A 22,845-nucleotide genomic window follows, 5' to 3' on the forward strand; every position below is an offset into this window, starting at 1 on the left:
CTCTCCATTCTCACCATTCAATGGAAATGTATTTTTCTGACTTGGGGCTCTGACTTGGGGCTTCAGCTCACAGTTGAGCTGAAGTCAGTGAGAGTTTTGATACTGACTTCAGGAGGAGCAGGATTGGGCCCCACCTTCCCTATAATAATAATAATAATGCAAAGTACATTGTTGATGTAATATTATGTGCTGCCAATGCAAATACGTCATGTTTTCACTAATCAAAGCTAATGATGTGGTGGATAGAGAGGAAGCATTGTGGATTACCAAATGTGGATCACCTAAATCATCCAAATGATGTAACCAGTAGAGTTAAATAGTTTAATCCACAAGAAGATGCCAATTTAACTTTGACCAAGACAAATTGCCTCACTAGAATGTCAGACGTCAAGAATTATAACATTCAAAAACCAGTCGGAGAACACTTCAATCTCTCTGGTCACTCGATTACAGACCTAAAAGTGGCAATACTTCAACAAAAAAACTTCAGAAACAGACTCCAACGAGAGACTGCTGAATTGGAATTAATTTGCAAACTGGATACAATTAACTTAGGCTTGAATAGAGACTGGGAGTGGATGGGTCATTACACAAAGTAAAACTATTTCCCCATGTTTATCCCCACCCCCATCCCCACTGTTCCTCAGATGTTCTTGTCAACTGCTGGAAATGGCCCACCTTGATTATCACTACAAAAGGCTCCCCCCCTCCAACCCACCCCACCCCGCTCTCCTGCTGGTAATAGCTCACCTTAAGTGATCACTCTGGTTACAGTGTGTATGGTAACACCCATTGTTTCATGTTCTCTATGTACATAAATCTCCCCACTGTATTTTCCACTGAATGCATCCGATGAAGTGAGCTGTAGCTCACGAAAGCTTATGCTCAAATAAATTTGTTAGTCTCTAAGGTGCCACAAGTACTCCTTTTCTTTGTTTTGTAGTTTCCAGGCTACAAGCTACAACTTTTTCAGGAGCTGGCAAAATCTGGCAAGAAAAGCTTCTACGAAGGTTGTGTTGCAGAAGTTATTATAGAAACTGTTCAGAGAAATGGAGGATTAATGGATTTAGAAGATTTAAAAAGCCATGTCACTGATGAGGTAAAATCGATTTTCACAAATTACAAGGTATTCTGGACAGTTTGGTGTTCTGAACCCGACAGAGATTGTGAGTTTGGTTTACGAAGTTAGGCATGAAGAAGCATACTTATGTATTTGCATGCCTAATTTATATCCGCGAATACCCACCATGCACTAATAACTGAAGTATTTGTCCTTGTGAATGCATATGCCATTTGTGTGCATAAGGCCACCTCGGTGCCTCACTGACTATATATGCATACAAATATCCTAGGTATATGTTCACAGCAGCTATTTACGGGTTATGTGTGTGTGCAGTCGTGCAGGTCTAACATAGAAAACATAGCCCTGTTTGTTTGTTTCTTAGCAATTAGCTAATGAATTAATTACAGATTAAAGATGGACTCAAGCTGCAAAATTTTGATTCAGATCTGAAGTTTGAACACTGAGGCTTGAAGTGTTTTGATCCATGAGTTTGATTCAAGCTTGCCTTACTGTAAATGTGAATATGATGAGCTAATGAATGACTAAAAAACAAATAAATGTTTTTTGAGTCAAGAGTGGAAACTATTTCTTTTAATTGTAATTATTTTTAATAGAATGTAGATTGGATGGTCTGTTCAGCATGGGGAAAAAGCTCCATGCCCTTCAAGCTTCTGTATCCATCCGAGGAATTCAGCAAGAAATCACTGAGCTGCAGTATTTATCAGGGAAGGGGGAAGTGTGGGGTAGCTGAGTAGATTTGCTGTCTAGTGCAACTTTCTATGTGACTTACAGGAGCAAAGGAGTTTGTTTTAATATTCAAAGCTGAGGTAACCAGGAGCTGCACTTTGCCACTTAGGAGGGATCCATCTGAAAACATTCATACTAAAAAGAAAGCAAACTAGTGTTCTGCCTGCCAGTGAATCTCTCTCACTCAGGTTGTGAACTCTAGGCACTATTTGTATACCTCCTGAAGTCTTTACTTTGGGAAAACTCCCATTGACTTCTCACTGAGTAAGTACTTAGGAGTTGAGTCCCCAAAAATATGCTGAATATTGAGGCATTAGTTCAGCAAGGGCTGGCAAGCCTGTGCCTAAACTTAAGCGCCAGTCCTATTGTAATCAATAGGACTACTCACATGCTTACAATTAGGCAAGTTGTTAAGTACCTTCCTGAATTGGGCCCTGAGGCCAGAAAAGGGAGCATTACGAGAAAATTCAGCCTTGTGGTTACCTGGGCCTTTTATCCCTCCCCCGCTCATAGTTTTTTCTGCAAGAGCATATATTGCTCATTGTTTTTATATTCTCCTACCTCCCCTTCTCTCATACTTCAGAGTTGGATTTTCCTGTCACGCAGCCTAGACTGGAACAGAACTGAGGTTTCCTTGCCAGATCATCTTTGGAATTCTTCCCTTTGTCCCCTAACTTCTCCTCTGTGTGGTGGCCAGATTGGCAAAATCAAAACCCTTCCTTTCCCCTATGCCCACTGCTGGCCTGAAGATTCTCCATAGCTTTACACAATGGGATCACAATCAGACCCTCCCCTTCTTTGCTTTTCCAGCAGGGGTTGGATTTGGGAATGTGTAACTGTGGGGTGGTTGGAAAGGGACTATTCTGAGGCTACGCATAAAGAGATGGAATAAGACTGAATATTGACCAGAATTGAGTTGCAGAAACATTTGAAGCCCATATCCAGGTACCCTCTCTCCTCCTTACTATCTCAACAGCTCTTTCTCACACCCTCCTTCCATCTGACTCTGTCTCCTCCCATGTCACACAAGCGGATTCCTCTTCCTCCCCAGCCTGAAGGTAGACAAAAACATCCTGTTCTTTGCAGCTGCAGGTAGTTCAGCCGCGTCCAGGGAGGACACTAATAAGGCAATTGTAGAAAATTGTCACCTGAACTTTGTTCAGTGACTTACATGAAACTCATATGCTGTGAAACTCATAGATTTTTATGGCCAGAGTGATCACCTAGTCTGACATCCTGCATAACACACAGAATTTCATGATGGGACTCCTGCATCTCGACCATCAAGTTGTGATTGAACTGGAGCATATTTCCTAGAAAAACATCCAGTCTTGGTTTAAATTCTCCATCATTTGGAGTCTTACCACATCCCTTGGTATCTGTTCCAATGGCTAATTATCTTCCCTGTTAAAAAAAGACATCTCATTTTCTTTCTGCACTTTGCTGACTTAAATTCCAGCCACCTGGGAGGCCTGAGCACAGTTCCTAATGGATGGTTTCAGAGTAACAGCCGTGTTAGTCTGTATTCGCAAAAAGAAAAGGAGTACTTGTGGCACCTTAGAGACTAACCAATTTATTTGAGCATGAGCTCACGAAAGCTTATGCTCAGATAAATTGGTTAGTCTCTAAGGTGCCACAAGTACTCCTTTTCTTTTTCCTAATGGATGGGATTCCTCTCCTGGAAAACCACTATCACAACTCATACAGCACTGGTCCTCATGTTGGCAGTCTCAGCAGAGACGCTAACTATTGAATGGGCATGGAAACTAACTTACTTTCCCACCTCTGAAGATGGTCCTTTCAGAGCTGTAGTGCAGTGTGGGCTTGCTATGACTTCATGTGCTTTTACCAGCTCTGTGGGTACAGGTCTCCAGAGCTGTCAGTGCAGAGCCTTCCTAAAGCACGACGTTCACTGAAAATCAAAAGACAAAGGTTTTTTTAATGGTAGGGATTGGTGGTGTTTTCCTAGTTTTGATCTTGCATTCTTTGCATATCCCAGACTCCCATTAAATGCCACAGGAGCTGTTGGTGCATAAAAAAATACAGATATTGGGATTGGGCCCTAAATGTTTTCAAATGCAGTATTCTCTGGCTGTGTGTGATGTCACATGGATTTGGAAATTATATTTTGGATATTTTAATATTCTTACTAATCCAATGTCACAGGGTTGCTGAGCAGCATTTTTGGAGTGCATTGTTTTTATTCTCACTATGTGAACAGTTGATTCTTGCATTATTCATGGAGTACAAACGTAAGCAAATTCTGTGCTTTCACACCCAGCTATATAGTATGTCAAAAGACAGTCAATGCTTACTGACCTGCTAATAAAATCATTAGTCATAGATACACACCCACTATACACTGAGTAATATCCCGAAATATAGAAGCAAGGGAACATACCCAAAGCAACTTACGCACGCTATTTTGAAATAACTGGATGTGTCTAGATCCAAACCTATAGTCTTTACTCAGGGAAAACTCCAACTGACATAAGTGAGGGGGTTGTCAAAGAACTCAGGGCAGGCTCATTTGTTATTAATTTAAAAATAAACTCACAGGGTTATCGCGTATAATTTAATATTCAAAGACAGGCAACTCTATATATTACTCAGTTAATGCTGATAAACTTTTCAGATAAATAGGTATTTAACCTTCTGAAGCAGATATAGAACTTAATGGTTTTATCGTTAGATTTAACAAGCTGAATTGGATAAGTTCAATGTTATGAGGACAAGTTTGCAGAAGCGCTCAAAGTAATAAGTTTTATTTATGATATTTGAAACATAGGCTCCCATTTTCCCACATACTCCACTGCGCCAACGTATATTTAGGAAAGAGTATACATGGGAATTCTCGAAGTGTTTTACAAAGCCAATGTCTGTAGTTAGTTTATGGGCAAAATCCACCCCCAGACAGAGGACCAGTATTACATCCTTTATGGCAACAGTAAAAGGGGGAAACAATATTGCTTACACTTGTGTAATGACAGTGGTTTGGGACATTGCTGTAGAATAGTGTATTGTTTTATAGGGTTTGCATATTGTTGTTATACAAGGTTGAGTGAAAGAAAAGCTATACCACTTTAATGTTACCTGGTTTCTCTTTGCCTTGAAGAAATACCCAGTTTTATTATGTCACTGTTGGTATATAATATGTGATAATATTCAGGAAACCTTTAGAAAGTTTTTTTTTTTTAAATGGGGGAATAACAACATGTCTTGCTATTCCAGGAGGTGAATGTTTGGGAAATCCCTCCAAATGGATAAGGAATCACAGCTTTGATAGCCCTGCACATTTTAGACAATTTTAATATTAAAGGTCTGAGTTATGTCCAATAGAAAGAATTTTTCTGTGTCTGTGATATTTTCCTTTGAGGATGATTTAAGCAGACACAAAAGGAAGATTTCCAGACATGTTAATGTTCTTTTTCAACTCTGAGGAAAATTTTCCTCAAAGCCAAGCAGAAGGGGAAATAAAATTGTTACTAGACATGACTCCACTCTACAGTGGATAATTCTCTACTAAATATCAAAATATAGTAAAGAGAGTTCAGTGGGACCTGGACTGGGAAATTTGCTAATATGAAACAGCCTCTCTGAGATTTATGTTTTTGAAAATTTAATACAAATTTGAAAATTTAGCAAATTACCCTATCAACTTTGAAGAGAGGCCCTCATATAACTTCAAAAATAGTGTGATATTTTATAAATAGCTTGATACCAGTTCAAAATTCTGAATTGTTCAGATAGGTTCAAAACACCTAATACCACTGAAGACTATGAGCCAAATTCTGAAGAACTCTTAAGTCCAAAATGAATGAATATTTCCCTAGTATCCTTGGAAAGAATTGATCAAATCCATCCCTGGTAATACTCCATTGAAATCAATTCAGTAATTAATGTTATCCAATAACAGCAGGGTAAACAATGTCATTATATTATGAAATAACACTGAAAGGTTAAAAATAAACTAAAACTTTTGTCATTTTTGTTGCCATTTTCAGACATGGGCCATAACACTGCTGACTATTTACATGTACTTATTGAAGCCTTGAAACTGAGCTTCTCTGTTACTTTCTGGTTCTGTGCTGTCCATGACAAAGTTCCAGTACCTACAAAATAACTTCTTTCTAAAACATATGCTAAAGGATGCTTGGAGAAAATTAATTTGCAAAGGTAAGGCTTCTTCCTTCGCTTGCTTCTGTGGATTATTAGTGTGAGTACATTTCTGATCTTGGTGAAAAAGAAAAGTCCATTGTATAGTATTAAGTAGGCTCTATTTGTAAGAGTAGCTGGAGTCTTTAGTTTATTTCTGCAAACGCTGTGGTCTGAATATCCTTTTATTTTAACACTAATCTGTCTCTGTGGTAAACTGCCCAGTGTAAAGTACGAAGAGTTTACTGTTTAATGTTATGTCGTTAGCCCAGGTTGTATCTAAAAGATAAAATGAAATGTGATAGGAAACTATCAAACATGATTCACCATATGAATTGATAAAAGTGGCAGTTTTCTCTTTGAATTAGAACAATAATGGTTTATTACAATCAAGCAGTGGATGATTTTATTTAAAATATGCACTATATATTGTGTAAAAAGTAAAGAGCAGCCCAGATATCTTAAAATAAGTTTGACAGCCCTCAAATGAATCCCTGAAACAATTTAATGTAAAAGTCACCCAATGGTGATTGACCTCTCTTGCTCAGAGCCCAGACTAAGAATGTTTTCCCTGGCCTGCTCTATTTAAGAAAAGGCCCTGTATCTTGATCCCTGTGATCCGAGAGCCATCCAGGAGGCCATAGTGAAACATACAATGCATGAAAAATCATCTGTGCAACCCTTCTCTTTGTCTCTCAAGTGCTGGTGTCCAGGCCACTGGCCCATCTGACGCATATGTAAATACACCACTGCTCCCAATACTGAAAAATCTGCCAGCTCTCCAAAAGAAGGACTGAAACACTCAAACTCCTAATCCTCTGCAAAACAGACTCCCGGGCTCTGAATTTGTTGCTCTGACAGAGTGGCAGAAAATTGATTCTTGTTTAGTCCCATGCCAGCTAGTATAGAATGAAGGTGGCAGGAGACTAAACAATAGACAACATGACATGCAGTGCATGAGCCGCTGCTGTTATACCAATAAAATAAAAACCAGCAGGATCTTATTAAAGGGGAAAAGGCAAAATACCACATTTATTGTGAATACAGAAAGAATCATAGTAAGCAGTTAGTTATAGTTATAACATTCCATTCAATCTCATATTTATTCACACATTCATTCATACACAGACACAAGTTCTGCAAGGTTGTTATCATAGTTACCAGCCTTAGAGTTGTTCATGTCAAGCCATTGGCCAGCTGGCCTGGATATGAGGAGGGAGCAGGGCCTTGTCAGATGCTCATCTGATGCTCCTGGAAGTTGGTTTGCAGAATCAGACCCCAAAGTTCTCACTTTCTAGAGTCCATTTTTATAGGAATTTCTTCCTATGCCAGTCTATGGGAATTGCTTCATCATGCTGTTGCTGAATCAATCAGCAGATGGCACATTCCTGATGGCTCCGTGCTGCCAGATGTTATCTTGTTCTTTGGTTCTCCCATTCTTGAGGCTGTTGGGTGGATTCCAATCTGCCCTCCGGGGGGGGTCCTCTGATTATTTCCACTTGACGCCTTCTTCAGCGGATGGACACTGGATTCTTAGGCTGGCACCTCCCTGATCATTCAGTTATTATCCACACCAAGCATCCATCCACATCCATCCTCTATCTCTATTTTAATCACAATTGTTAACAAAGCAAGATGAATACAACAAAAGGGCGGGGAGTCTCTGGGTGCTGTTTCTATTGTTACAGAGTATTGCTTTGAGTCTCTCTCTCTCTGTGAATAGTTGTTGTTACAAAGAATTGCTTTGAGAACAGACTCTGTCTTAGAATGTACTAACACGATTAGCAGCTTGCAAGTTTCACACATAGAGGGAGAGAAACAGTACCAAAAACCAAGAGACCTCTTAATTAGTAATACCCTGGAATTTAAACTATGGGGAATCAAACTCATTTGTGATTTTAATATAGAACTTCTTTAATATGATCCAACACTGCAACAAATCCGGCTCCCTAAGCACATTGCTGGTGGCTCATCCAGCTTAACAGCTGGAGTTTTAACACTGTTCTTTTACTTATGTGTATGGCTGATAGTTTTATTAGTATCAGGCGGGGAGGAATAAAACATTGGAGGCTGGAGGTGTTTTCATTTTGGTCAAACTCTACAGTGCCCTTTTAAGCATAGACATTTAGAGTGGGTTTTTTAAACTTTATTTCTTTTGTTTTTATATAAAATATAAACACAAAATAAAACATATTTAAATACATATACAAGATGGAAATACCATACAAAAACAAAATGCAGTGTTCATTACTTGTAAAGCCTGGAAAAAACAGAACAAAAACAAACAATCCCCACCCCCTGACCAGATAGAAGGCATGCAGGGCATCAATTACTGAAGTGACTAAAGAGATAAATAAGTGAGAACATAACCTATGAGTATCAGGGACTAATATATTAAAACTAAAGTTAAAAACATTATATAATACGTAGGTTGGGAAAAGAGCATCTGAACATCTGGCTACAGTGCTTAGATTATCCACAAATACAAAGTTAGTTTTTAAAAGTCATATGATACATAAAGTACATAATCAGCAATAACCCACATTTAGGTGAATAGATTTAATAATATAGTTTAGATATTAGAACCCGAATACTTGGGTAGATCACTCATGAAAAGTTCTACAGAGATTTGGTTGTGGAAAGCAAAATATACCAATGATTGGAGATTGTCCCTCAGTAATTGAGAATTAGGTTGGTTGTCCATTTAGAAAATACAATCCATGAGGAAAATATTTGTTACTTTCCTGACTGCATTTCTCATCGTCACTCCAGCTCATCCCTCCTGGCATAGGCACCAACTCCGTGTGTGCTCCAGGGCTGGAGAACCCATGGGGAAAAATTGGTGGGTGCTCTGCACCCACCGGCAGCTCCCTGCCCCGCCCCCCCCGCCCAACTTGCCTCCGCCTCCACCCCCTCCCTGAGCATGCTGCGTGCCTGCATTTTCACCCTAGCTCCCAGCGCTTGTGCCACGAAACAGCTGTTTCACATGGCTGGAAGGGAGGGGGGAGGAGGGGGAACGCAGCACGCTCGGGGAAGAGGCGGGGCCGGGGCGGGGATTTGGGGAAGGGGTCCAATAGGAGCAGGGAGGGGGTGGAGTTGGGGCAGGGACTTTGGGGAAGGGGTTGAAATGGGGGCAGGACAGGGGTGGGGAAGGGGTGGAGTCGGGGTGGGGCCGGGGCTGGGGCCAGGGGGCTGGGGCCACTGGTGCTGCGGAAAGTTGGTGCCTATGCCTCCTGGTATTGCTGATGTCCAGTGATGTGTTCTATGTCAATGTCTCTCGACCTCCTGATAGTATCCAACACCATGAGTTGCTGCATCAGCCGAGCATAGTGTTGACTGATTCCGCATTCTCTCAGCACTCGCTCATTACTGGGGTCCCATATGCCTAAGCTCCGATGATCAGTGTGTGCGTCTGGACCTGGTAACCCTTAGCTCTCAAGGTTTCGGCCAGAGGGGCATATTTCTCTACCTTTCAAGCTCGGGCATCCTAGAAGGCCGGGTTCCTGTTCTCGGCTGGCACTGTGACATCCACCATGATGATCTTCTTCCGGTCCACGTTGGTGATGACGATGTCTGGTTGCAGTTGGCTGTCAGTTCTGGGGATGGCGGATTTTATGGTAACCTTCCCCAAGGGTGGTGTGATGGCTCTGGCCAGGCAATCTTGGATGGTGTTGTGTTGCAGCTGCCGAGCTCTCGAAAGGGGCTTGCAGCTACACAGGACGTGGGGTAGCATCTTGTTGGCGTAGCTGCACTTCCTGCATCGCTTGTCCCGATTCCCATGGCGGACGGCTCCATTCAGTGGGACGCAGTTGAGCTGGGCCCTGTGGATGAACCTCCACTTGGCAAATTGGGTGAAACTGCTCCCAGGGAGGAAGTGGTTGCTGGCGTCCCACTTGCACGTCACCTCGAATGCTTTGCCCTGATCTGGCTTCTGTTTCAGGTTTTTCACATATTGGCAGCGGATGGCATCCTTCAGGGTCCCCTCCAGCATGGTTCTGGCTCTCGGAGTGATGATAGTGTGATCTGTATTCTTCACCTCTGGCACCAGGACTCCCAGCTCCTGGCGTTCCTCGCACCATGTTCAGTGGCAGCCGATACGCTTCTCCAGTTGTTGAGAACATAACCTATGAGTATCAGGGACTAATATATACTAAACTGCAAAATTATGCAATAGTTTCATGTGTGACCAGACATCCTCCTTTGCCCCCTCCCCCCAAAAATGTTTCTATTAGACAGAGTCATTTTTTCCATTAATGCAGTCGTAGAGAACTCACTAAATCAGTCTGTGTACGAGGGAGGAATTTCAGTTTTACATTTTCTCAAAATAACTCTTTTGGCCATTAAAATAGCTACTGCAATGTAATACCAACTCATCCAGCACCCATAAAATACACAAGCTTGGGGAAGGAAAGATAACAACACTTTAAGTTTTTGAGAGAGCACTGAATATTGTGTTCCAGGCCACATGCATTTTTTGACAGGTATAGAGGATGTGTGAATGATTGGCATGTGACTGTTTGCATCGCCAACATTCACTGTGTGTTGCAAATCTAGCCTAAGGGCTGGTCTACACTGGCAATTTACAGCGCTGCAACTTTCTCGCTCAGGGGTGTGAAAAAACACCCCCCTGAGTGCAGCAAGTTTCAGCGCTGTAAAGTGCCAGTGTAGACCGTGCCCCAGTGCTGGGAGCCCCTCGTGGAGGTGGTTTTTTAAAAGCGCTGGCTTTCCCAGTGCTCTGCCGCGACTACACAGCCACGTTAAAGCGCTGCTATGGCCACGCTTTAACATGGCCAGTGTAGACTAGCCCTTAGATTGTAGTGTAGATGTAGCCTAAGTTGACCCATGTTAGGTCAACTTACAGCCATGGCATTAATTACTGCAGTGGCTGATGTCTGCACTACCCTCCTTCTGTTGGTGGTGCGCGTCCTCACCAGGAGCACTTCCACTGACTGAAGAGGGGCACTGTGGGGTACTGAGAGCCAGGGCTCTCAGCTCTGCGCATCTCCCCACTAGCAGCCCAGCTGCCCTCACACCTGGAGCTTCTCGCCTCCAGTGGGGAGATCCACACCTGGAGTCCAGTTGGCTGCCATTCTCCCGGCTGGCTGCCGTTCTCCCGGTTGGCAGCAGAGCTCTGGGGTGTGTGTGTGTGGGGGGAAGTTGGGACCCCAGGACAGTAGCCCGGCTTGGGGCAATGACCCAGCAGAGGCCCGCCTAGGGAACTGGGAGCTAGCTTTCTTGTCAATTTCACGGCTCCAAATTGACAAGAGTGATAGCCAACAGCCAATGTAAAGAATGTAGTGTCTGCATAGTGTCTATGTCACCCTAACTACACTGACATAAGCCCTACGCCTCTTCTCGGGGTGGTTTTATCATGTCGGCACAGCAGGGGATTTACATCGGTGGGAGGAGCATTTCAGTGTGTACTCCACCACTGTTTTGTCAACGAAAGCTGACTTGTCGACAAAACTGTGTTGTGTAGACATGGCCTTAAACAAATGTTCGGGAGTCTAGTCGTAGCTGTTCAATATCTTTTTCTGGAAGAATTGCAAGGATAAAGAACTTGAAGTATTTCTCACATGAAGCCAGAGATCCTGCCAGGTTTCTGTTGTGAGGGTAAGGCTAAGTTTTCTTTCCCATGTTTGTTTGACACCAAGATTGAGGGTAATGCAGAGCACTATAAGTAATTCCTACAAAGTGACTTTTGTTTCCCTATTTCTTAACATGTTCTAGAGATGAGAGAGTTGAAACAGACCAATTGTCCCCTATCTTTTCATGAATTCTTGAGCCTAGCCACTGAAAGAATGAACTGTGAGGCAGAAGTATCTGATATTTGTGACACAATGTAATTGAAGGAGGCCAGTCTATCATCTTGTATTGTATCTTTAATTTTTGTTAATCCTTTTTCTATCCAAGTTGTCTTAAATGTGCCATTGGTCTTGATCCTGAGGCATGGGGTAGCTCATAGTGGTATGAGAAGAGAATTAGAAAGATCAGATGCTGTAATCATCTTAACAAGTTGCAAAATACCCCATGTAGAGGCAAAGACTGGATTTTTACTTAACGGTGTGGGTAGCCTCCTACAGTATATAAAAGGAGAGAGGGAATCAAATGGCATAGCTAAGCTTTTGTCAATCTCCAACCACGTTGGTGTGTATGCAGAGAGCTGCTGGAAGGGAACCACTTTACAACGGGATGCATTTAGAATGCTAGATAATATAGAAACAAATCTGGGAACCCCCTACTTCCAGTTGCCCAGGATTTTTTAATGGTCTTGCCTATTTATTTGAGGAAAGAGCAAAAGAGAGACCTTGAAAGGCAATAGACTAATGACACAAGTCATTCTTGGGCAGATATCAATTTTGGCTATTTCTATTCTCCCTAGAAAGTATAGTGGGAGGAGACACCACCTCTCTACATCCTTAGAAACTTCTTTCTATATATAGTTCATATTTCTAAAAACAATTTTGGGACGATTAGGACAGATATTAGCACCTTGCATATTGCCTTGTATATTTGAAATGGAAAATGCTGAAACTGAGAAGGAGCTGGTCTTTGGATATTTTCATTGCTTGTGATTTATTCCAGTTCATGCAAAAACCAGAGATCTTTCAAAAAATGTCAACTTAGATTCAATAATGATGGGATAGATGAGGATGGATTCTTCAATAGTACAAAAATGTCATCAGCATATAAACTGATTTTGTATTTTTTTCCTCTTTATAGTTACACCTTCAATAGCTGAATGCTGACATATGTCTATTGCCAGTGGTTCAAGTGAGACATTAAAAAGGAGGGACAAGGGGATAACCCTGTTATGTCCCTCTTTCTAGTTGAAATGTGTGAGAAATAATTCCATTAGTTGATAGCAAAGCCAGGGGATTGCGGGTGGTTTTAAAGGATATTTTAAATATATTTCTTAAAGTAATGACCTGCATGAACTGCGTGAAAGACTCTTATGACAGCTCTCAAAATTCAAGAGAACAGAGTATTTCTAAATGTGATTTTTTTTTTTAAGTACCAACGCGTGCTAGCCTGCTTTTGTGTACTTTAGATAAGGGTGTTTACTTAAATTTGTTGGCAGGACTATGTTTGTACTTAACCAAACATATGATATACAATAGAAACCACTTATTGATCTAGGCATTACCTGGTCATAAAAGGACTACAGACTTTGGATCCTTCCTGGGCCTTATCTTTCAATGATATCAGTTGAATTTTACATGATGTCCCTTTGCAGGCAGATTCTGATCTTCGTTATACTCTACTGTCTTTGGAGTTAATCCAGATTATACAAGTAGAGACCAGAATCTGGCCCTTTGTTTTAATAAACAAAACCCACCCCAAAAAATTCAGGGCCAAATGCTGCTCATCATACTTATAGGAATATTCCCATTGACTTCAACTAGGATTAATTGTAGGAGTAAGGTGAGCAACACCTTAAGATGCAATTTAAATTGGGCCATAAAATAATGTTTTTTGTTGCACGCTAATGATTTTTATGTTCGCTGTTTTAGAGTCAGTGACAACTATAATAAAGGAAACTTGTTACCAGTAGGAAGTGACACAGTTTACTTCACTGTTGTCAATGCTCAAGGCAATGCCAGTTCTTTCATCAATAGCAACTATATGGGCTTTGGCATAGGACTGGAACCAGGTGGCTGTGGATTTACTTTACAAGTGAGAAGTTTTTTCCAAACATAACTTGTTTTAGTCTGCATGAAAACTCTCCAAAAAAGCAGTTAGAGTGCTTTGCTATACAGTATCCTAAAGTTACATTTCTTAATGTATATTTTCTTATTAATTTAGATCAGACTGTGAAATGAGTTGACCAGTGTTTAAAAAACAAATAAACAAATCTTCATAGGTATTTCTTTGGCTTTATACCAAGTTTGCACGATAAATTCTTTATAAACAAAGTTTGATGCTTCAAGCTCAGACTTGCCTGACACTTGCTGTTAAGAGCATAAACAGCCATGGTCAGCAGGTCACCATAATGACATGTCCAGTCAGTTTTTAGTAGATGGAGAACAATGGGACCCATATAGATTTTTCAATACTCTCCTACATAAGCAACTACATACATTCTTCCTTGGATCATTTCTTGGGCAGTGAAAATGAATTAGCCTTTGCTAATTTATTTTTGGCCAGTTAATACTAGCTATAAGTAACTATGGATATGGAATTGCAAAATTCATATTTTCAAATTTTATTTTATCCCCCACAGCCAAGAAAAATTGGTATACATTTGTGATACATTCAAATTTTATATTTTTAGAGTGTACATTTTCATTTGAATTTGTATTATAAAAAGTCTTTGGCACATGAGAGAACCTTAATAGATTGTAAGCAGTGGTGAGTTGGAGCTGGTTCGCTAGAATCGGTTGTTCAATTTAGAAGCCCTTTTAGAACCGGTTGTTCCGCGAGGGACAACCGGTTCTAAAAGGGCTTCTAAATTTAACCGGTCAAAAGTGGCGCCTTAGGCGCCGACTCCAGGGGTGCTCCAGCCCTGGTGCACCCAAGGGGAAAATTTGGCGGGTGGGTGCAGCTCTCCGCCCCACCCCCAGCCCCAGCTCACCTCTGCTCCGCCTCCGCCTCCTCCCCTGAACGTGCTGCCCCGCTCTGCTTCTCTGCCCCCACAGGCTTCCCGCGAATCAGCTGTTTGCGCGGGAAGCTGGGGCAGGCTGAGAAGCAGGCCGCAGCTTCCCGCTCAGGCCCAGGGAGGCGGAGGTGAGCTGGGGTGGGGGGGAGGGGCACGAGGAGGGCCGCCCGCGCCACAGCAGGTAACTCGGGGGTGGAGGGGGGCATGCAGGGGAATCTCTCCCTGCCCCAGCTCACCTCCGCCACCCTTGGCCTGAGTGCGAAGCCACCGCCTGCTTCTCAGCCCTCCCAGGCTTCCCGCTAAACAGCTGATTCGCGGGAAGCCGGGGGAAGGGGCGGAGAAGCAGAGCGGGGTGGCGCGTTCAGGGGCGGAGGCGGAGTGGAGATGAGGCGATCTGGGGCTGGGCGCGGGGTGGGGAGCTGCTGGTGGGTGCTCTGCACCCACCAAATTTTCCCCTTGGGTGCTCCAGCCCTGGAGCACCCAGGGAGTCAGTGCCTAAGGCACCACTTTTGATGTGATCAGTGCGGGAGCGGCCGCTCCCCCTGCTCCCCCCCTAGTTACGCTCCCCCACCCCTAGGAGCCTGAGGGACCTGCTGGATGCTTCCTGGGAGCTGCCCCAGGTAAGCACCTCCGGGACTCCCCACCTTGCCCCCCCGGCAGGTGCCTCTGGCTCTTAGGGGCGGGGTGGGGTAGGCACCCACTACGGTGGCCCACGAGACCCTCCTGCCTGGTTCTAGGGGCAGTCAGGGGACAGGAGAGGGGGGTGGATAGGGCAGGGGTCCTGGGGGGGGTGTCAAGGAACGCAGGGGGTTGGATGGGGCAGGAGTCCCAGGGGGCGAGGGTGGGCAACGACCCCCTCGTGGGGTGAGGAGGGAACCCTTTGTTAAGATTTTGGCAGCTCATCACTGGTTGTAAGTGTTATACCTAGATAAAATATGTAGAAATATCTTGTTCTTTTCTCTAGCAAAATGGCTAAGCCACATCACATTAAGTAATATGCATTAAACAGAAGTAAAGACTAGAAGTGGCAGTTCAAAAATTAATAATTTGGAGATTATGAATTATAAATATATGTGAATATTGCCAAGACTATTGAGAGATTGAGGTTATTTCATACGTTTTGTTTTTGAGAATTTGCTGTCTAAAGTACCTTTCATACCCTATACACTCCTGAGGGAATTCTGCGCCAAAAAAATAAAAATTTTGCACACAATATGCATTGCAATTTTGTCAATAAATAAACGTGGCTCCAGTATGGCAGTGGGGACGCACAGGCCACTGGCTGCATTGAGGTGGGAGATCACCCTGAAGCCACCACCAGTACAGAGACTCGACAGGGAGGCTGCACCTGACCCTGACACAGTGCAAGGGCCGGGCCTGCCCCAGAAACACCCAGGGGCCCTTCCCCTCTGCACCAGGTGCACCAGGTTTGGGTGGGTAGGCTCAGCCCAGCAGGATCCAAGTGTGGAGGGGATTAGGGTGGGGGGATCCAGGTGTGGGGTGAGAGTTCTTTGTGTGGAGCAAGCTGGGTGCGGGCGGCTCAGTGGGAGATCCAGATGCACCAGGGGTCATGGGGGCAAGGGGGTTCCAGGTGCAAAGGCAATGGGTCTCTGCCGGGGATCCAGGCGAAAGTGGTTGGGGCTCAGCCCAGGGGATCCAGCTAGTGTTGCCAGGTGTCTGATTTTTGGCTCCAGTTTGATGGGCCTCCTTAACAGGAGAGCCCCAGCTGCTGCCAGGGAGATGCCGGGCTCCCACTTGCCCCCGCGATTCCCCTATCCTCTTTTCTTCCCCATCTCATCCTCCTTCCCCAGTACCCCATACCCCTCTCCTCACTCCCACATTCCCTTGCCGTATTCCACCCCACCGTCCTTACCTTGCACACTAGAATTAAAGAATAATACTTAAAGAACCATTTGGCTTTTAATGGTTGGATTGAACTCTCACTTGAATATCATAAAATGGTCAGTTTTATCATGTTAAAAATAAATAGAGACTAAGGGCAATATTTTCAGTGTCTAAGTGACTTATGAGTCTAAGTTTCATTTTAAGAAGTGACTTAGGCACATAGGAGCCTCAGTCCTGTTAACTTTCAAGGAGTCTTAGGCTTCTAAGGCTTAAGTCACTTTTGAAAATGGGACTTGAGTCCCTAAGCCCTGGTCTACACTAGGAGTTGAGGTCGAATTTAGCAGTGTTAAATCGATTTAACCCTGCACCCGTCCACACGACGAAGCCCTTTTTTTCGACTTAAAGGGCTCTTAAAATCGATTTCCTTACTCCACCCCTGACAAGGGGATTATCACTGAAATCGGCCTTGCTGGGTCGAATTGGGGTATTGTGGACGCAATTAGACGGTATTGGCTTCCGGGAGCTATCCCAGAGTGTTCCATTGTGACCGCTCTGGACAGCACTCTCAACTCAGATGCACTGGCCAGGTAGACAGGAAAAGGCCCGCAAACTTTTGAATTTCAATTTCCTGTTTGGCCAGCATGGCAAGCTGCAGGTGAGTGTAGAGCTCATCGGCAGAGGTGACCACGCAGAACTCATCAGCAGAGATGACCATGATGGAGTCCCAGAATCGCAAAAGAGCTCCAGCATGGACCGAACGGGAGGTACGGGATTTGATCGCTGTATGCGGAGAGGAATCCATGCTATCAGAACTCCGTTCCAGTTTTCGAAATGCCAAAACATTTGTCAAAATCTCCCAGGGCATGAAGGACAGAGGCCATAACAGGGACCCGAAGCAGTGCCGCGTGAAACTTAAGGAGCTGAGGCAAGCCTACCAGAAAACCAGAGAGGCAAACGGCCGCTCCGGCTCAGAGCCCCAAACATGCTGCTTCTATGACGAGCTGCATGCCATTTTAGGGGGTTCAGCCACCACTACCCCAGCCGTGTTGTTTCACTCCTTAAATGGAGATGGAGGCAATACGGAAGCAGGTTTTGGGGACGAGGAAGATGATGATGATGATGAGGTTGTAGATAGCTCACAGTAAGCAAGCGGAGAGACCGGTTTTCCCAACAGCCAGGAACTGTTTCTCACCCTGGACCTGGAGCCAGTACCCCCCAAACTCATCCAAGGCTGCCTCCCAGACCCGCCAGGTGGAGAAGGGACCTCCGGTGAGTGTACCTTTTAAAATAGTATACATGGTTTAAAAGCAAGCATGTTTAATGATTAATTTGCCCTGGCATTTGCGGCTCTCCTGGATGTACTCCCAAAGCCTTTGCAAAAGGTTTCTGGGGAGGGCAGCCTTATTCCGTCCACCATGGTAGGACACTTTACCACACCAGGCCAGTAGTACGTACTAGGGAATCATTGTAGAACAAAGCATTGCAGTGTATGTTTGCTGACATTCAAACAATGTCATTCTTTATCTCTCTGTGTTATCCTCAGGAGAGTGATAGAATTCATGGTCACCTGGTTGAAATAGGGTGCTTTTCTTAAGGGGACATGCAGAGGTGCCCCTTCCTGCTGGGCTGTTTGCCTGTAGCTGAACAGAAATGTTCCCCACTGTTAGCCATGGGGAGTGGGGAGGGCAGAGGGGCTAGCCACGTGGTGGGGGGGAGGCAAAATGCGACCTTGGAACGAAAGCACATGTGCTATGTATGTAATGTTAACAGCAAGGTTTACCGTGAAGAGTGTACCCACTGTTCTATAAAATGTGTCTTTTTAAATACCACTGTCCCTTTTTTTCTCTCCACCAGCTACATGTGTTTCAAGGATCACAGGATCTTCTCCTTCCCAGAGGCTAGTGAAGATTAGAAGGCGAAAAAAACGCACTTGTGATGAAATGTTCTCTGAGCTCATGCTGTCCTCCCACACTGACAGAGCACAGACAAATGCGTGGAGGCAGACAATGTCAGACTGCAGGAAAGCACAAAATGACCAGGAGGAGAGGTGGTGGGCTGAGGAGAGTAAGTGGCGGGCTGAAGAGAGGGCTGAAGCTGAAAGGTGGAGGCAGCATGATGAGAGGAGGCAGGATTCAATGCTGAGGCTGCTGGAGGATCAAACCAATATGCTCCAGTGTATGGTTGGGCTGCAGGAAAGGCAGCAGGAGCACAGACCGCCACTACATCCCCTGTGTAACCAACCGCCCTCCTCCCCAAGTTCCACAGCCTCCTCACCCAGACGTCCAACAAAGCAGTGGGGGGGCCTCTGGCCACCCAGCCACTACACCCCAGAGGATTGCCCAAGCAACAGAAGGCTGGCATTCAATAAGTTTTAAAGTTTTAAACTTTTCAAGTGCTGTGTGGCCTTGTCCTTCCCTCCTCCACCACCCCTCCTGGTGCTTCTCTCCTCCACCACCCCTCCCAGGCCACGTTGGCAGTTATCCCCCTATTTGTGTGGTGAATTAATAAAGAATGCATGAATGTGAAGCAACAATGACTTTATTGCCTCTGCAAGCGGTGATCGAAGGGAGGAGGGGAGGGTGGTTAGCTTACAGGGAAGTAGAGTGAACCAAGGGGCGGGAGGTTTCATCATGGAGAAACAAACAGAACTTTCACACCGTAGCCTGGCCAGTCATGAAACTGGTTTTCAAAGCTTATCTGATGCACACCGCACCCTCCTGTGCTCTTCTAACTGCCCTGGTATCTGGCTGTGCGTAATCAGCAGCCAGGTGATTTGCCTCAACCTCCCACCCCGCCATAAATGTCTCCCCCTTACTCTCACAGATATTGTGGTGCGCACAGCAAGCAGTAATAACAGTGGGAATATTGGTTTCGCTGAGGTCTAACTGAGTCAGTAAACTGCGCCAGCGCGCTTTTAAACGTCCAAATGCACATTCTACCACCATTCTGCACTTGCTCAGCCTGTAGTTGAACAGCTCCTGACCACTGTCCAGCCTGCCTGTGTACGGCTTCATGAGCCGTGGCATTAAGGGGTAGGCTGGGTCCCCAAGGATAACTATAGGCATTTCAACATCCCCAACGGTTATTTTCTAGTCTGGGAAGAAAGTCCATTCCTGCAGCTTTTGAAACAGACAAGAGTTCCTGAAGATGCGAGCATCATGTACCTTTCCCGGCCATCCCACGCTGATGTTGGTGAAATGTCCCTTGTGATCCACCAGTGCTTGCAGCACTATTGAAAAGTACCCCTTGCTGTTTATGTACTCGCCGGCTTGGTGCTCTGGTGCCAAGATAGGGATATGGGTTCCGTCTATGGCCCCACCACAGTTAGGGAATCCCATTGCAGCAAAGCCATCCACTATGACCTGCACATTTCCCAGGGTCACTACCCTGGGTATCAGCAGATCTTTGATTGCATTTGCTACTTGCATCACGGCAGCCCCCACAGTAGATTTGCCCACTCCAAATTGATTCCCAACTGACTGGTAGCTGTCTGGCATTGCAAGCTTCCACAGGGCTATTGCCATTCGCTTCTCAACTGTGAGGGCTGCTCTCATCTTGGTATTCATGCGCCTCAGGCCAGGGGAAAGCAAGTCACAAAGTTCCACGAAAGTGCCCTTACGCATGCGAAAGTTTCGCAGCCATTGGGAATCGTCCCAGACCTGCAACACTATGCGGTCCCACCAGTCTGTGCTTCTTTCCCGGGCCCAGAATCGGCGTTCCACGGCATGAATCTGCCCCGTTAGCACCATGATGCCCGCATTGCCAGGGCCCATGCTTTGAGAGAAGTCTGTATCCATGTCCTCATCACTCTCGTCACCGTGCTGAAGTTGCCTACTCGCCCGGTTTTGCTTTGCCAGGTTCTGGTGCTGCATATACTGCTGGATAATGCGCATGGTGTTTAATGTGCTCCTAATTGCCAAAGTGAGCTGACCGGCCTCCATGCTTGCCGTGGTATGGCGTCTGCACAGAAAAAAGGCGCGGAACAATTGTCTGCCGTTGCTCTGACGGAGGGAGGGGCGACTGATGACATGGCTTACAGGGTTGGCTTACAGGGAATTAAAATCAACAAAGGGGCTGGCTTTACATCAAGGAGAAACAAAAACAACTGTCACACAGAATGGCCCCCTCAAGGATTGAGCTCAAAACCCTGGGTTTAGCAGGCCAATGCTCAACCCACTAAGCTATCCCTCCCTCTGGTATTTCAGGCAGGACTTCACGGAGGGAGGAAGGAAGGGGGAGCAAATGAATACCAAACAAATCTGGTCTATTTCTTGTTTTGATTCACTCCATCTATCTTTTACATCTTTGGCTGGCAGCAGACGGTGCAGAGGACTGCTAGCCACCCTCATCTCCTGCCTACTCGGCAGAAGGTGGTACAATAGGACTGCCTACAGGACTAAAGAGAATGACCTGGTCGAGTCACTCCTGATTTAGTCCCTGCACCCATATCTGCCTAGGCGCTCCTGACCGACCTTACCGAGGCGGCCAGGAGCACCTCGGACATGATGAGGATGGTTTTAAGGCCTATTGTACCGTCTGCTGCCACAAGGCAATGGGTTGCTGCTGCTGTGTAGCAATGCAGTACCACGTCTACCAGCACCCAGGAGACATGGTGACAGTGAGCTGAGCGGGCTCCATGCTTGCCGTGGTATGGCGTCTGCACAGGTAACTCAGGAAAAAAGGCGCGAAATGATTGTCTGCTGTTGCTTTCACAGAGGGCATGATGACATGTATCCAGAACCTCCCACGACAATGTTTTTGCCCCATCAGGCATTGGGATCTCAACCCAGAATTCCAATGGGCAGCAGTGACTGCGGGAACTGTGGGATAGCTACCCACAGTGCAACGCTCCGGAAGTCGACGCTAGCCTCGGTACTGTGGAAGCACTCCGCCGAGTTAATGCACTTAATGCATTTAGAGCATTTTCTGTGGGGACACACAATCGACTATATAAAAACGATTTCTAAAAAAAACGACTTCTATAAATTTGACCTAATTTCGTAGTGTAGACATACCCTCAGTGACATAGGCACTTCTGAAAATTGTTCCCCAAGACTGAATCTGTGATCTCCAAGGAATTTGTAATACACTTGTTTCTTGGCATGGTACTACTTATATATTTTCTTGAATCGACTGTGTTGGCACTAACTGTTCTACGTGTGCCTTTTTCTTCTTTTTTTAATCAGTCTTCAGATTCTCTGCCTTGTTCTGTCTTACCTCATTTGGGTATGGTATTTTTATTTATTGCCTTCTTTCACTTTCTTTTACTTCCACACTTTGTAACATACTGTATCGGGTTTGTCATACGAAACACAATTGTGTGCTGCCCTGCGTACCATGTGCATTCCCTATGAAATGCAAGATATCCTTAAGTATATCTGCTTCCTCCCTTCAAAGAATGCAGTTGCTGCACAGGGATGACAGGTGAAAGAGGGAAAGAAAATGAGAGTAACTTTTGCGGGGAAGTGGTCCTAAGTTACATAAAAGGGGAGTAGACAGAGAAAAAGAGCCAAGTGAATATAAAGGAACAGAACATTGTGATTATGCAATACAGAAAATCAAACATACCCCATACATTATATAGATGGAAGGATATGCACAAGCATGCAGGTTTATGGGAGTAGTTGACGTTGATCATGAGGGGATTGTACTGATGGCTGGTCCTACTTCATGCATGCACTGATCATTAAATCAGCAACACATGTTCAACCATAGACCATTCCAGCTAAGCTCTGCTGTCATGATACAGCTGGGGGAGTCAGAACTATATAGCAGATTTTGAATACACTCATTGTAAATGCTTCAGTATACAGACACTCTCCACAAGCAGAGACATGTTTTGGAATGTACCCATCTGGAACACTTACAACAGCTGCACATGGCTTCCATCATAAGAATGGTAAACTCCCGAATACATTTGACAGATGCTGGACAGGCAGGATGCTCCAACACAGCAGAAACAGTACTAAACCACACAGCAAGAAAATATAGTCTCCTTAGCTAGTCTTATTCGGGTCACTCAGCATAATATTGTCACTTTCACCCTTTGAACAAAATATACAGTATACTGAGTGGACAGACAATAAGTTTTGAGTACATGCTTGCAGAGGGGCTGTGTTCCCATTGTACTGTGTTGTATCCTGCACAGATGTGTTGGTTTTATGTCTGGCAGCTGGCAGAATGCATATTGTGTGGGTGTGAGACACATTATATAGTTTCTGCTGATTGGAGTGGAAAGGTGGGACCGAGAACTGACTGCATGTGACCATTGTTGCAAATTTCAAGTATTGGGTCATTGTTTAGCATGTCTGCTCCTTCCCCAACCCACACTCCCTTAGAACTTTTCTTGTCTGTGTTCCCAGGCCAAACTTACCCGTAGAGGGGAGCAGGAGCTCCACAGAGAGTCACTGACTTCAGTGATGAGGCCCAGAAATGG

The 22,845-nt window shown here is 44.7% G+C and overlaps 1 pseudogene; it reads left to right on the plus strand.

Annotated features, from left to right (window-relative positions):
• Positions 1 to 22,845, plus strand: part of LOC140916994 (glutathione hydrolase-like YwrD proenzyme) — a 35,579-nt pseudogene that overhangs the window by 12,066 nt on the left and 668 nt on the right.

Source organism: Lepidochelys kempii, chromosome 9 (assembly GCF_965140265.1).
Source record: "Lepidochelys kempii isolate rLepKem1 chromosome 9, rLepKem1.hap2, whole genome shotgun sequence".
In the NCBI taxonomy this organism is placed as follows: domain Eukaryota; kingdom Metazoa; phylum Chordata; order Testudines; family Cheloniidae; genus Lepidochelys; species Lepidochelys kempii.